The 16,786-nt window shown below is 45.7% G+C and overlaps 1 protein-coding gene across 1 annotated transcript in view; it reads right to left on the minus strand.

Annotated features, from left to right (window-relative positions):
* Positions 1-16,786, minus strand: part of fhit (fragile histidine triad diadenosine triphosphatase) — a 244,010-nt gene that overhangs the window by 20,279 nt on the left and 206,945 nt on the right. The gene's annotated exons all lie outside the window — the stretch shown is intronic.

Here is a 16,786-nt window from a genome sequence, read left to right on the forward strand (position 1 = left end):
CTATTCTAGATTCATGTTAGGCTATGCTATGTTATATATTCTTAGTTTATGTTTGCTGATGGATGCAGTCATTTCCTTTTCATTTGAAACGTTGCTCTATTTTTTGTGAATGTTTTGGAGACATTAAAACTTCACTTTTTCTTAGACCTCAGTCCATTGCCCTAATTTTTGCCCACACTCGGAATTCCCATTTGGCCGTATCCCAGATACGTGGGGCGACCACGCCGGTCCCTCACATTTGGTGGCACTGGTGGGATTTTTTTTTCCGACGCTTCTGAGAAACTGGAGGGACGAGGGGGCAGACGAGGACGCGGTGGACAGCGAGGACGAGGCCGAATCTGGCGACGAATGGAGCAGAGGCTGTCCCGAGGGGTTCTACTCGAGATGGAGGAGGAAGACGGCCATGGTGAGGACCAGGCATCCGGCGGAGACCCGCCTGAGGAGTCGGACCATGCCGCAGTGCGTAGGCTCTTCGAGCGGGAGGCGTCCAAGCAGGAGCAGCGCTGGAGGAGTGTCCAGATGCAGCTGAACCAGCTCAGGGAGGACGTTGAGGCTGATCGGAGGCCTTCGTCTGCACCAGATCCAGCACCAGCTCCGGCATTGGCACATGCACCAGCACCTGCACCAGCACCTGCACCAGCAGCGCCCGTGACCTGGCCCAGGGCGGCCATTCCCAGGCTGGAAGAGGATGACGACATTGAGCAGTACCTCATAACATTCGAGAGGTTAGCAATGGCTTATCGTTGGCCAAGAGAGGATTGGGCAGTCTTTCTAGTGCCCTACCTCACCGGCAAAGCACGCAGCGCCTATGTGGCGATGAATATGGATCATGCCACTGACTATAACCGAGTGAAGGAGGCCATCCTTCACAAGTATGCAATCAACGAGGAGGTTTACCGGAGGAGGTTCCGCGAACCGGACGTCAGACCTGGTGAGTCCCCCCGAGAGCTGTACACCCGCCTCAGGGATCTCTTTGAAAAGTGGATCAGGCCGGCGGATAAATCAGTCGAAGAAGTGGCAGAAGTGCTCATCCTGGAGCAGTTTCTCCGGACCCTGGCTCCAGACATCCGAATCTGGGTGAAAGAGCACCAACCCCAGAGTGGCCAGGGCGCAGCAGAGCTGGTGGAGAACTTCATGGCGGCGCGGCGAGGCCAAAAGAGTTTCCGGCAGGAGTCCTACTCTATTTCAGCAGCCCAAAGTAGGTCTGGGGGTTTTGGTCATGCGGGTGGTCCAAAGACTAATGAGCCCAATAGAGTGCCTGCCCAGAAGTCGTATAGGTATGACAAGCCTAGAGTAGTGCAAGGGCAGAAGCCCGGAGGACCGGTGGTCTGCTTCTATTGCCGTGAGGAGGGTCATATTAAGCCGGATTGTCCCAAATTGAAGCCTAGACTCTCTGGCCATAGCTGTATCCCGGGATCAGGGGAGGGTGATACAGGTTTTGGGGGAAGACTGCAGACTACCACTGTCCTAGTTAATGGGAAGGAAGCCACTGCCCTGTTAGACACTGGAAGTACCCAGACACTAGTGCAGCCCCACCTAGTGAAGGCAAGGGATTTTGTGCAGGGTAGGAACCTGAGGATTCTGTGTGTTAATGGGGATGAACATGAGTACCCCACAGCTGAAGTCTATCTGGAGGTCAGAGGGCAGGCGTACCAGATGATGGTTGGTGTGGTTGAGAGGCTGAGCCATGCAGTCGTCATAGGCCAGGATATACTGGTTCTGCCAGAGCTGGTGCAGGCCAGCAAGCCAGTTAATGTGGTGGTCACCCGGTCCCAGAGCCGAGCAGGGGCTCCTGGAGAAGAGACAGAGGAGCCTGCTGAGCTAGCTACCCTAAGGGACATGCCTTTTGCAGAAGGAGAAATCGCTCCTCCTGCCAGAGTGAGGGGTAAAAAGACCCCCATGCAGGTCAGGCGGGATAGGCTAGTGGGCACGGTGGAGAGAAATGCTGAGTTACCACTTGCAGAACCAGATGCAGATTGGGGTGATATCTCAGTTAATTTTGAACAGTTACAGAGAGGATGAGAGTTTGCTAAAAGCTTATGACAAGGTCAGTGAAGTTGGTGAGACCTCCACAGATGTACCTCCAGCTTTGTCGGGAGAGAGCTACCGGGTAAGAGAAGGGCTTTTGTACCATCAGCCAGGAGAGGGCAGGGCAGAGCAGCTGGTTGTGCCTAAACAGCTCAGAGAACGGGTGTTAGCTATGGGTCATAAAATACCTTGGTCAGGTCACTTGAGTAATGCCAAGAGCTATGAAAGGATTGCAGCCAGGTTTTATTGGCCAGGGCTCTATATCGATGTGCAGCAGTATTGCAAAACCTGTCCCGAGTGCCAGGTAACTAGCAATAGGAGAACTAGCCCTTACCCACTACAGTCACTCCCTATAATAGAGGTTCCCTTTGCCCGCATAGCAATGGACCTTGTTGGACCCCTGGAAAGGACCAAAACAGGCTGCAGGTATATATTAGTTATCTGCGACTATGCTACCCGCTACCCCGAGGCCTTCCCGCTGCGCAGGATTTCAGCCCGTCCAATAGCACAGGCCCTGTTGCAACTTTTTTCGAGGGTAGGAATTCCCCAGGAGGTCCTCACTGACCAGGGCACTGCATTCCTTTCAAAGACCTTAAAGCAGGTGTACAGATTATTAGGCATTAAGGGCATTCGGACCACTCCTTACCACCCTCAGACAGATGGCCTTGTGGAGCGCTATAATCAAACGTTAAAGGGCATGTTGAGGAAGTTTGTTGCAGTCAATGGGAAGGACTGGGACCACTGGCTGCCCTACTTGCTCTTTGCCTACCGGGAGGTTCCCCAGGCCTCCACTGCAGTGATGTTGATAGGTTTTCAATGTAGTGAATCCCCGGGACCCACAGGTGGCGAGTTGGGTGGGTCCCTGAGAAATTCAATGGGTCCCGACTCCCCAGTTTAAAAAATGTGTTTATTTTTTATTATTATTCTATTTCTTAAATTAAATTAATAGTGTTAAACTCCTTGATGGTGGTATGATATGGTTAGAGCTGGAGTACTCAACCGTTCATGTTTAACACTAGAAACGCCGGGCCATTTTTACTTACTCCTAGCGCCGCAAGAGGGGTCAAATGACCCCTAAGTCATTTTAATGAGAGGCTGTGCATTTGCACATAATGATCACTAGGTGGCGCCAATGAGCTATTACCGCGCGAGCGCCACATTTGTGTGTGTGTGTGTGTGTGTGTGTGTGTGTGTGTGTGTGTGTGTGTGTCACAAGCCTAGTCCTCACGATTTTGTCATAAATGTACATATATTCAATCAGAAGGATTGCAAAAAAATCCTGTTTGATTTGCTCATTCGACACGAATGAGCACAGCATCGAGCAGTGGAAACGTGGGTTTATTTACTATGAAGTTCGTATTTTTAATTGTTGAAATGAAATCAGCGGTGACGAGCTAGTTGTTTTGGTAGCGGCTAAATTAGCATGTCGCGATACCTTGTACAGGGGATCACGTCTGCGCCGAGTAGATGCGCAGAGGGTTGAAACAGCGCTTGTCCGATCTGCTCACAAGAAGGTTTCTTTGGCCAGTTACTGTGATTAAACACGAGTTGGTTAATGTTCACAATGTATCGTTTTTCATGGGGAAAATTAGATGCGTCCCCGGGACGCATGGATAGTGAGTTTAGTGCGTCCTTTCAGATTTTAATGCGTCAGGGACGCAGGACGCGTACCTAGCAACATCACTGCTCCACTGGCTTCTCACCGTTTGAACTGCTCTATGGCCGACAGGTGAGGGGCCCGTTGGATGGGACATGAGACGCCCATGACCCAGAGCCTGGTAGCTCATGTCCTCGAAATGAGGAACAAGATGGAGGAGATGACTGAGCTAGTGCGGTCCAACATGGAGCAAGCCCAGTCACAACAAAAGACCTGGTACGACAAGTCTGCCAGGAAGAGGATCCTCCAACCGGGCCAGAAAGTTCTGCTTCTCCTGCCCACCTCGGAGAACAAGCTGCTTGCTAAGTGGCAAGGGCCTTACGAGGTGGTGCGGAAAATGGGTCCGGTGACCTACGAGATTGACCTCCCTGGCAGACGGAAACCCAGGCGGACCTTTCATGTCAACCTTCTGAAGGAGTGGCATGAGAGGCCACCGGAACTGCAGCTCAGGGTGCAGGCTGTGGCGGAGGAAGAGGAGGAGTGTCCAGAGCAGTTCTTCCCCATCAGCCAGCAGTCCTCCACCCTGGACCTGTCTCACCTGACCTCCCGCCAGCAGAAGGAGCTAGCGGGGATTCTGCCGCCTGGCCTTTTCCGAGAAAGGCCGGGGTTCACAACCATTGTGGAACACTCCATTCCTCTCAAAGACGCTACCCCTGTGCGCAAACGGATGTACCGGGTTCCTGAGCGTCTCCTGCCGTGCCTCAAAGCCGAGGTGGAGGAGATGTTGGCTTTGGGGGTGATTGAGAGGTCCTCCAGTGAGTGGAGTAACCCGGTGGTGCTAGTGCCCAAGAAGGATGGCACTATGCGCTTTTGTATTGACTTCCGCCAGGTGAATGCCCAATCACACTTTGACGCTTACCCAATGCCCCGGCTCGAGGACTTGATTGAGCGCCTGGGCAAAGCGTCCTTCATCACTACCCTGGATTTATGCAAGGGCTACTGGCAGGTGCCCTTGGCCAAGGAGGCCAGGCATTGCTCAGCCTTTCGGACCCCACAGGGGCTTTTCCAGTTTCTGGTAATGCCCTTTGGCCTGCAAGGGGCACCAGCCAGTTTCCAGCGACTGATGGATATCGTCTTGGCGGGCACAGACGGCTTTGCGGCAGCCTACCTGGACGACATTGTGGTGTACAGCGTCACCTGGGAAGACCATCTGCGGCACCTCGATGACGTGCTGCAGCGCATCCAGCGGGCGGGGCTGACCATCCACCCCCTCAAGTGTGCGATAGCCCAGTCCTCATTGGTGTAAAATTATCTCTGCCAAAAATCGCACTTATCCTCCTGAGCGAAGAATAATTAATATGTAGTTACATAGGGCGGGTAAGCTTCATGGAGGCTTCCATGTTCTTCCGGTCTATGAACTGCCGAGAGGGACAAAGAGCACTACGTGGTACAGGAAATGCAAACGCGTTTTCACTCTGAGCCAGCGTGAATGATGACTGAAATAATTCACTATCTTGCTCGAGGAGTAATTACTCATGCATCATTAGCTTACACTAATGATTCACTGCAGTTTGAAATTTGTTTGAAATAACGAACCTCATCATCACTCGAATGACTTGATGAGGTAGTATTGGATGTCATGACACAGCTTCTTGGCCCATACTGCCCACCGTAGTTTTTGAACAAGCGAGCACTATTAGTTTGAATGCAATATACAATTGTACCACTAGTTGGGGGTAATTTTTACACAGTGTCCCTTTAAAGAATTCAAAAACAAATATATATTTTAAAAATGTCAGCCAATTTTAAAGGTCAGATTGGTATGATAATGCAATCATTTATAGTTCTGCATTATTTAGAGAACAGCTCTGGGGTAGAAACTTTTTTGATAGCAATTTTTTTTCTATTCTAAATATCCCTTGATTTCGTGCTGTCAGCCTTTTAGTGAGATCAGAGTGTTGAGAGGGACAGTAAGAAGAGAGACCCGCAGTGAATTCAACCCGGTCCACTTGACATCGGGTAGGTGCATAACAGTGGTAGGCCTACCGTAAAACTTCAATAGCCCAGGCTTTTATTTGTTTCAATCAATGAACATTTGAACAAAACTCTTGCTCAACAAGGTGGGAAATACTATAACATTTATTATTTAAACCAGCATGAATATTCCTACCGTACGTAGGCCTATACAAATTACCAGGCTATCGAATAACGCAAAAAAATAGCTGACCGTGTTAATTCGTAAGTGAAATGATTCTGCATATTGTCTAAATATAAAATATTCTAAAATATCATGTATTATCATGCGTTTTACCCCCATATGTGGTGCCAGCACGCTCCTACGAACATGGGGCCAAGTCAAAAATAAATATAAAAATATTATTCAATGTGGTAAGTTGTAAGCAGTGGGTAGTAACGCATTACAAGTAACGCAAGTAACGAGTACTTTTCACGTTCCTTTTCTAAGCCTGTAATTTTACTCTTACTCGAGTAAATATTTGATTTAGAATTCTACTCTTTACTCAATTACATTTTCCATTGTGCCTACATTAAAATGAGTATTTTGATAAAGACATTATCTTCGTTGACTAATACAAGCGTACACGTTAGCGACGCACCCTCCCTAGGTTGCAACATTGTTGCAATTCCATAGCCGAGGAGACAAGTCGACCGTTACGATGGGACTGAGGACTAGAAACGCATGGATGCAGACGCTCGGGAAGATATTTTCGCAAAGGAAGTGCGGAGTTACGGTCCACGTATATTTTATATAATTCTAAAGATACTATGTTGTATTCTGTATTCTGCACACCACTCACAAACTTGTTTGTCATTGTCGTGTCTGGCTCTGTGAGTGTGCGTGCATGCTATGTGCGTAGGCTGGATAAATCTGATTGCCCAATCAGCCAACCAAGTCAGTCTCGTTTGTGTTTAATTGGTTGTGTTCCTACAAAGCTCTTGCCTTTTGTCACATGCACAGAGCTTAATGCAAATTTGTTTGAAATTAAATTTCATTTTTTGTTGTACATATTGCTTTTGTTGTACAACTTGTGAAGAGATGTTTTAGGAGTGCATCTCTTTCTCTCCCTCACTCACTCACGCATTCTAACACATTATGGGACCTATTTTAAAGGTATGAAACGCAAGTAGGAAGTACAAAGCGCAAGTAGCTTTGTGGGCGGTTCTACGGCGCTATCGCTATTTTACAGGCGGATAAATGACACTTGCGTCGCGGCGCAAGTGTCAAAAGGGTTGGTCTATAGCAGCCTAGTTACCCGTAGGCGTGGTTTGGGCGTAACGTCCAACAAACCAATGAGAGTGCCAGCTCCCATCCCCTTTAAGAGCCATGAGCGCATTTGAATCGGACGAGTTGATATTTTGACAGCGCGTCTGCAGTCTCCGATGAGACAGATGCACATGAATTTCAAACTGCAAATGGCTATTGCCATTTAATATGTGTTTGCTGTACGGTGTTTGCAGATGCATTGATTTAAAAGTGCAACTTATTACCGCTGCATCAGCTGTTCTTTCCCCAATAATTTACCAAGAATGTGCGGCTAGGTAGATGGGAGAAGCAAAGTGTATGCGCGAGGTGCACAAGCAATCCGTATGCATCGCATGCGCATGTATGCATGCGCCCTTAAAATAGCATCTGAACAACGCGCCACTGACTTTAAACCAGGTATTTCCTGGTCAGTAGCGCAATGGTATTCAGAAACGGCAAGATACCGTTTGCGCCAGAACACGCCTCCTCCTTCCGCCGAACCGCCCCTTGGGGCGCATGATCAATCCCTAATTTACCGGCGAGTGGCGGTGGTGGGAAAAGAACGCTCTGCGCCAGTTGTAAACTAGCAACGACTTGCGCCGGATGCAAGATAGGGCCCTATGTCTTTTTCATTGATCCAAGCACTCCAATACAAAAATGTAAAGTAACTTGTAATTTGAGTAGATTTAAAACAAGTACTTTTTTACTCTTACTCAAGTAGGTTTTCCAATTGGAATTTACTTTTTACTTTTACTAAAGTAGATTTTGAAGGAAGTAATTTTACTTTTACTTGTGTATAGATTTTCAGTACTCTACCCACCACTGGTTGTAAGCATCCATTTGAATAATTTCAGGTGAATCTAGCCTATGATTTTTAATGGCCTGGGCTCCAACCTTTAATCATATGTTGATTACTTGTAGCAAATAAAAAGAAAACCCAAATTAATACGCTCCACCGCCCTTCACCACTTCGGAGGAGCTGGCTCTCGCCAATATCGAAGGTCGGCCGACGGCCGATGATGGTGGAAGGGGGGATGTTCTCTGACCCCACTGCCTCGACATCCAAGGCGTTTGTAATGAGTATTTGTAATGAGTATGTATTGGCAATGGACATAAATAATTGTCTTGCTAATCAAATGTGAAATGATTGAGGGTAAAATAATTGTGATTGTCATTTTTAGTTGAAGGTAACATTATTTTGGAGGAGCCGCCGACAATCAATCTCCAATCAGAGGTATATAACTATCAAAGCAAAGTATCACGTATTCTTCTAAATGTTAAATTTTTGGAAAGAATGTCTAGGTTTCCCTGATTCTTGCAGGAGACTCTGTCGCCCTGTGACTCCAGGGCGACTATGGAGCTGATTTTTTTTAACAATTCTCACAGCTATAATAGAATTTGTAGAATAAAAAATGCCTACCCTAGGCCTACATAGCGGTTATATAAGGGATAATGGACAACACGGCACTTGACTATAGGTTAATGTACGTTGAACGTGCGGGGCCACCTTCGAACTTGGAACACAGACACACTGCGCAACAGTAAGTGCACGGCTTCTTTGTGTCGCATTGCCTACACACGGTCCAACAAGGTCGATCAGATAAGGAATACCCTCTGATGAGAATCTGTATCTCTCATAAAGAATTTGGTCAGAAAATGCCAAGGGATCAGTTCTGTCCCGAAAAACCCTGTCTCCGGAGAGATGCCTGTACGATAAGTGCGCCGAGGTCCACGGTAACACCCAAAAATTGTGACGCCATTGTCGGAGAAGGGGCTAGGAAGCTGCGCACGCCGAATTAAGTAGCCGATCTCCGGCTAGACTAAGCCGAAAAGCTGCTCCCGACCAGGTTTGGTTGCAAGCATAATGGCGCGTTTCCACTGCAGGGTGCGGAACGGATCGGATCGCAAAGGTGCGGATCGGGTCGCGTTTCCACCGCCAAAAGTGGGCGTGACCGGGATTTAGCCGTACCCGTTTTGGCCTCATTTTCAGGATTCCTCCGTTGGGGTACTGAAAACGAGACGAGACGCCTGAAAGGGTCCCGGGAAATTCTAGCTACACACCCCCTCCGTTGATTGGTCGACAGAATCATCACTTCCGGGTGACGCGGGGATAAAAACAAACAAACAGTAGCCTCGAGGTATTATTCTTTACAATTAACATGTCGCGTAAAACGCTTGCTTGGGCGAACAAGGAGGTGGAGACGTTCGTCTGCATTCTTAGGGAGGAAGACGTTGTTTACGATGTTGACGTAGCTGCCGCGGTGATCGACATCCGGCCTACCACAAAGGGTATTGTCGGCAGTGGAAACGCGACCTCGGAACTGAGCTGGGCTATACCGCCCCCTCCCTACCGCACCTTACGATCCGATCCGTTCCGCACCCTGCAGTGGAAACGCGGCATTAGTCACCATGGTGATACAGCGACGCTTAAAGAGATCGACTTTCGTGGTACAGCTAACCCAAGCTTTCAGCTCAACATACCTTGCTAACCCTCTGATCGAGCTTCGTAGTACAGGCCCCAGACCTCCTCGAATCAACACAATAAATAAATAGCCTATATAGGCCTATGTATAAATATATATTTGTATATATTAGAGCTGTCAGTTAAACGCGTTATTAACGGCGTTAACGCAAACCAATTTTAACGGCGTTAAAAAAAATATCGCGCGATTAACGCATTATTTTATTAAAAAGAATATATAATCTTTTTTTTTTTTTTTTCTTTGGCTCAAAACAAAGAAGCAGTAGCCTGACTGCTATGTTCAAATGACATTTGTTCAAAGCAGTCGTTTAATTGCACTATAGTTAGTTAAGTAGTAAGTTTGTGCGGCGTGCTTGTTGTTTTGTTTCCGGTGTAGCTAGATCCGGTATGGTTATGTACTTTTTTTAACGTGACTAGTTGTTGCTAGACAGCAGGTGAAAAAACGACGTGACAACGTTTGACAAGCCAAAAGAACGTTAATCACGGGCTGAAAAAATTAACGCCGTTAAAATTGGTTTGCGTCGACGCCGTTAGTAACCCGTTGAACTGACAGCACTCATAAATATTAAATATTAAATATACATATTAAATAAGAATATGAATAAACGAGATTCCACACAAAGATATATATAATAATTGTGAGCAACACACATTGTCAAAGAAAACATTTGAGCAACTTGCGATGTCCCTCATGGGAGTTTTTGATTGAATACAAACTCATGTAGCCCTACAATTAACTTGATGTCAATCAATGAAATATATCTGAATTAAGTATATAAAGAGCTCTTTAAAATAAACCATTTGCCATTTCAATCTGGCTCACTGCAGAAACTAGGAGACGGGCAGAAACCACTTCTGTATACGATGTTGGAGATTAAACAAAAGTGGAAACACATGCTCAACACAGACCAGGGAGGTTATGCTGTCTCCCAAGAAGTGAATGAAAAAAAAAATATGCATAAGTTATAAAAGTTATGCAAAAAAAAAAAAAAGAAGAAGAAGAAGAAGAAGAAGGACAACCTAAATATTCTCTGTTGGGAAACTCTTTCTCTGGACTGACCCATGCTAACCTGATGCTAACCAGAACCCACTCCACTTTGTTTGTGGGGCCGAGCTTTGCCTAAGAGCAGGGCAGGAGTTAAATCCTGCAGGGTTTTTGTGGGGGGAGGGGGGGGAAGCACCCTTAGGAAACCAAGGTTGAAACGATACATGCTAAATTAGCGGGGGGAACACAGTGCTATCCACCTAGCTATCGAGCCAAATAACACAATACCGGTTATAGAATGCAAGCCATGTTTTGAAACATATTGGCATAGCTATCCACCCTATTCACTACTGTATACTAGACTAAAACAGCCCGAGGATAGGACTGTATCGTGGACCCCCCGATCTTGCTTTGGTCATCGGCCTCCAAAGTGAGCCCTCATCCAGCAGTCCACCAATAGTCTACTGTGAGGCCTGGCCCAGGATTCTGTGGTTAAAGGAGACAGTTAAATGGGGTAGAAGCAAGCCCATCCCCGGAGTCGTTTAGTGTCTAAATAACCTAATGAGCTGCACACACAGGACGACCTGCACTCGCACAAATGACTTAATCAGAACAGGGAGACCACTCCAGGAGTGCCCTCTGACCACACCTCCCAGTGCCACCCTCTATTACCCTCCCGCTGCCCCCCTCGTTCCTTACTGCTCCGCCAGTGCTACCATATGAATGAAGCGGCTAGTCAGCGGTGATTGCTCATCATTTGTGCGACAGTGGCCGGGGTCGGGGGCATGTTATGGATCCCCTCCTTAATCTAAACTATCAGCTACCCCCAAACCCCACCCCATCCTGGGAATGGAGATGAAAAAAGAGACAAATCAGGGACCTTTGATAAAAATGTTAACTAGGTGAGTGTCCGGGTGATGAATAGCGGGCTGTCACCAGCACCCAGAGAACATGAGGATGCATTGATATTTCTCCTTGTTGCCCTGCCATCCAGACACTAGGTTTTCAAGAACTGGCCCCCTCCCACGACGCCCCAACCCACCACCCGCTCTGTACCTCATAAGCCTGTCTCGATGGATGATCCATCAAATACAGGAACCACAAAGTGTGCCTCACTTCAACATAACCACTACGTCCAGACATGCTTGCAGAGAGAGTTCCCAGAAGAGGACCGAGCAGATAGGTCAAAGAGGACAACACATCTCAGACTACAGATGTCAAGAAGGTAAACAAGCAGGAACATGGCAGTATGTGGGCATTATCCTAATAGCCTGGTTATAGAGACAAACAACAAAAGAGAAAATTGGGAAGCTATGCAGAAAAGAGGTTCAAAATTGCTGAATAAAATCATACAGGAACATTGAATATGAAAATGGGACTAACCGAATTGTTTGATGCACCATTAGTTGTAAAAAGACACTAATACCTGAGGAACATAACAACTACGTAAGAAACCAAAGCTATAATTGCGTTCCTGTCCCTGAATGTAGTACCTCTCAAGAGAGAGCACTCTCCTGATGGTTCAGAGCTGCAGGTCCACGCTGTACCAGACTCAGTAGTTACGACTTGACCCAGTTGTGGGTCGGATGAAATCTATTAAACATGAAGGAGAACCACCACACAGAAAAAAATCAATAACACACATAAGACAGCTATGACTGCAAACGGTTTTTCAAAGAAAACCACAGTTGTACCTTCAATGTCTGTCTGCTGCGGGGGGGAGGGGGGGTTATGTAAAAGGGGAAGAGTTAATGCCACGGCTATAAGGCCTAATTGATGAAAATAACATCATTACAACATATAATCATGAGCTGACATTGTTTGCAGCGAGCATGGCAGCAGCAGTAATTGAGTTTACTGGTGTTCCCGGAGGAGCTTGTGAGCGGAAAGGAGGAGCGGCGAGAGGAGGGGCAGAGTGCCATTGACTTTGTTTCTCCAGGCTGTTTTGTCCTGATTAAATACCCTATTCCAAATAATCTCTCATTATGCACGAGGACTGCTTTCATAGGCTGCGCGTGTGTGTGTGTGTGTGTGTGTGTGTGTGTGTGTGTGTGTGTGTGTGTGTGTGTGTGTGTGTGTGTGTGTGTGTGTGTAATACGGGGAGATGGTTCTCAGCAGAAGAACCCTCTGGGCTGTGTCGCGGCTGGCCTATCAGCGGTACTCAGTTCTGGGAGATGGGAGGAGATCAGATACTGCCATACTGATAAAGGTGTGGATTAGAAGGAGCCAATGAGCCTAAGTAGCACCGTCGTTTTGAAATAAAATAACACGCTTTCATTAAAGGTGAATTTACATATTCATGAAATAAGCCTGATCTTTGTTGTCATTAGGATTCAGCCACGATGACGAGGTAATCATTACTAAATGCTGCAAGAGGTATGTTCCTAAAGCAGGGTTAATATATCTAATGCATAACTTTTCATTGTTTAGGATAATTCTCGATGATAACACGCCATGATCAACGCAGAGTTCTCTCCCTCAGATGCGGCAAGAGCTCATGTTGCCATGACAACGCCGGAGCTCCAGAGGACAATGGATGCTTCTTTCTTTTCCTATGTTAAGGCTTGTAACAAAGTATTGACTTCAACTCAAATGACCTCTTTCATGACGACTAGGACCACTACCATAAAAGTAGTTGACCAGCGAAGACCCTAATGAAATGTTAACCTGACTCAATGGCATAGACACTCCCACAGTGTGTTGGGGGATATTTAGCCTTCATCGTTTTCTTTGTGTTGACTAGAAGTTACAATGACCAAATTTAAGTGTAAGCACACAGTCACCAGGAGAACATAGTGATGCCGAGACATTATGCTAGAGGCATTGTTTTCATAGGCATTGGGGTCAGACAGGGTTGTCTTCTATCCCCATTCCTGTTTTTAGTAGCCATTGACTGGATCATGAGAACAACAACAGAACAAAGGAAGAATGGAATCCGATGGACATTATGGACACAACTGGATGACTTAGATTTCGCAGATGACCTGGCACTACTGTCACATAGCTACCACCAGATGCAAGACAAGATCAATGCACTCATAGAGACTTCCTCACAAGTAGGACTTAACATCCATGAGGGAAAAACAAAAAACATAAGGATAAATACAACTACTACAGAACCGATCACCCTTGGTGACACCATGTTAGAAGAGGTAGAGTCCTTCACCTACTTGGGGAGTATCATCAGCAGTCAGGGTGGTACAGATGCAGATGTAAAAGCTAGGATAGGTAAGGCAAGGACATCATTTCTACTTCTCAAGAACATCTGGAACTCTAGAGAGATACGGGAAACGACTAAAATCAGAATCTTTAACTCCAACGTAAAATCCGTCCTGCTCTATGGGGCAGAGACATGGAGAATCAATAAGATCACAATAAATAAAGTGCAAACCTTCATAAACAAATGTCTCAGAAGAATCCTGAAAATCTACTGGCCGAACAAGATCAGCAACAACGATCTGTGGACAAGAACAAAACAACCCCCAGCAGCAGACGAAATTGGACGATGAAGATGGAGATGGATCGGGCACACATTACGCAAACCGGTGTCAAACACCACCAGACAGGCTCTGACCTGGAACCCTCAAGGGAAGAGAAGCAGAGGACGTCCTAAAAACACCTGCCGCCGGGACCTCCAGGCAGACACCAAGAGACTGGGAGGCACCTGGTCGCAGATAGAAAAGAACGCCAGTGACCGTGAACTCTGGAGGTCCCTTGTCGACGGCCTATACCCCAGCAGGGGTGCTACAGGGCACTAACTTACTAATTGTTTTCATAACATAAAAGCTTAATCGTAGTAAAAACGATAAGATTTAAGAATGTTAATAGTTGTGCTATTCAAAGATAAGATGTATGATGCCAGGCTTCACTTAGATACAGGAGAGGGTAAGCGCTCGATCCCCGGGCCGGCGTCTCTAAGGGATAATAATGAGTTTAAAGCAAACCTTGGAGGGTAATACTGTGATCATACCACCATTTACAAATAAACAAAAACGTCATATTGTGGGGTGTTATTGTTTCCCAGGGAAAACTATCAGTCAGTGTCAGTAAACTCCTGTGAAATTACAACTGTAGTTTACTACTCCAGTAGGGGAACCTTAGTAGACCGTTTGAGAATACTAAAGGGTATTTCTGAATTTGTAAAATGACCCCTTTAATATGCATCTCAGCTGATGAATTTGATTTTGGAAAGCCTCAGAAACGCAGAATGCTGTGAACCCTGAACGCATCTTGATAGCCCTTAGTAACCTCATAATAAGTAAAAACAGATCTTTCTTATCCTTCACTTTAACTATCAGAATTTAGTTAAAGTGTATTGGCTTCAGGAAGAATCGGGACTGAAATGTTGACATAAAGGTGACTATTATCTCCGAAGGGACTGACCAGCTCGCACTTCAAAGTCCCAAAGGAGAGTAAACCAGAACGGAGGGTGCAGAAGAACCAGCAGCTGGACAAAGTGAGCCGGCTGAGGTAATGGGCCATCTGGTACATCAAAGGACTATATCCACCTCAACACAACCAGGGACAATCTGAAGCCACAGACAACATAGACACGGAGCAGGAACTATTCCACAATCAGACGACTGGAGCTGGTGTTGGTAAACCGCCCGTGTATCTTTAACATTTAACGCACTACATCTGCATGAGATGTAGTGCAATAAATGTGGACAACTCTGAAGAGGTATTTGGACAACGGTTTCGCTGTCTTTGCAGGATTTCCCCTGAGAACATTACAATATTATCAATCCACATTTTATTTCCAAAATGGTTTAATTAAACAAACAAGATAATTTAATGAAGTTAAATGTATCTGTAAATGGTTAAAACAAATGTTATATTTGATTAGTGCTTCTTAAGTCATTTTAACATACAGCTCATACAGCTGCTCTCTGATGCCTCAGTAAAAGACTTTACGCTCAGACTTTTAGGGTCAGAACTTCATGGAAGACCTTAGTTAGAAAATGATCAGGACACTAGAAAGGAGGCTTTGAAGGATGCATTGTGCAAAGTTTCAATGAAATAGTGCAGAAGCAACAGTGCTATTCAAGAACATGAAGAAAAAACACATTTTTCTTGAGGACAAATTGACAGAAAATGGGAAACCGTTGTAACTGAAGTCTATGACGTTCATTAAGGACCAAGCTGTTGTTATCAGTAGAGTTTGGCATGTGATGGGGTCATCACAACTGAGTTTGGGGGGAGGAGGGTTCTTGGGAGGACCATGAGACGAAACACTGTGCACTACTGGCCTGCCCTAGTGCTGTGTCCTGCACTGCTTTCCTAGAACGTCACATAGACAATACATAATACATTGCAGACGCAGCACACTTTCAGAGTATTGTGAAGGAGCACAAAATTGTCTGCAGACTCAGGAGCCCAAAGTCCAGCATGTGGAAGACAGGTTCCGAGTTTGTTTTTCTGCAGCAAAAAAAATAGACCATTGAACTGATTGCTTATGAATAGTGTTTGCCATAAAGATATGTTTTGTTAATAACATACTTCTGCATAAAAGTCCCAAGGTATAATGGGAACACTGGAGTGTTCATTACACTGAAGAGCTTTTACAACAAAGAACCAAAGCCAGTTTGCTGGCAGAGACAGAGAACAACATGAAGAGCATAGCGACTCTCACAATAACCCTGGTGATCAAATGCTAATTAAAACACACCTATTTATATTTCCCTGGCAGAGAACTTCTGGGGAACACTGCTCGTGTTTCTGGTGCCTCGGGCGCGGCTGGGGTAAGTACGGGGAAGTTTGTTGTTATTAGAGGCGGTTATTAGAATATTCATATCAAACACAGCCATTCATTGATATTCATTTCCTGCAAACTCTGTTGTTACAAATTCAAAATGTCACGGAGAAATGGGAAGCACCTAAAAGGCCTGTTATTCTCTCATTCAAGTGTTGTGGCTCATTGAACGTGCCGCTGGCTCCCTGGGGCTGCAGCACACTGATATTTGTTCAACCTTATCCCTCCTGTGTTTAATTAAACTTATTAAGAGCCACAGGTGTGTCACTTCATTAAACAAACAGTGCATTGCTGTCATGGTACATGTGCAACAGTTGGAGCCCATTATATGCTTTAATGGAATGCCAGTGTTCAACCTTTTGAAGGGAAGAAACACAGTGTTTACCCTTCACAGGGTGAAGGTGAGCGCTTGATTCCTCACACTGAAAAGGTTGCTCAAGGGCCGTTATTTGTGTTCATAAAATTGATATTCTAACACAGCTGCTCAGGCATTGAAACCAAGCAATGAAAATCAATGTTCAGTACAATGGATGATTGGGGATCATAAGTGTAAACACTGTTGTGAAACTGATAATTATAAAGGGTATATTATTATTATATTAAACATCATCGGAACGTTTCATACAATTTAAATAAAAACAAATTGAAATAAAATTAGTCTATGAATTTTAATTATTTTA

This window comes from Gadus morhua, chromosome 13, assembly GCF_902167405.1.
Source record: "Gadus morhua chromosome 13, gadMor3.0, whole genome shotgun sequence".
Classification (NCBI taxonomy): domain Eukaryota; kingdom Metazoa; phylum Chordata; class Actinopteri; order Gadiformes; family Gadidae; genus Gadus; species Gadus morhua.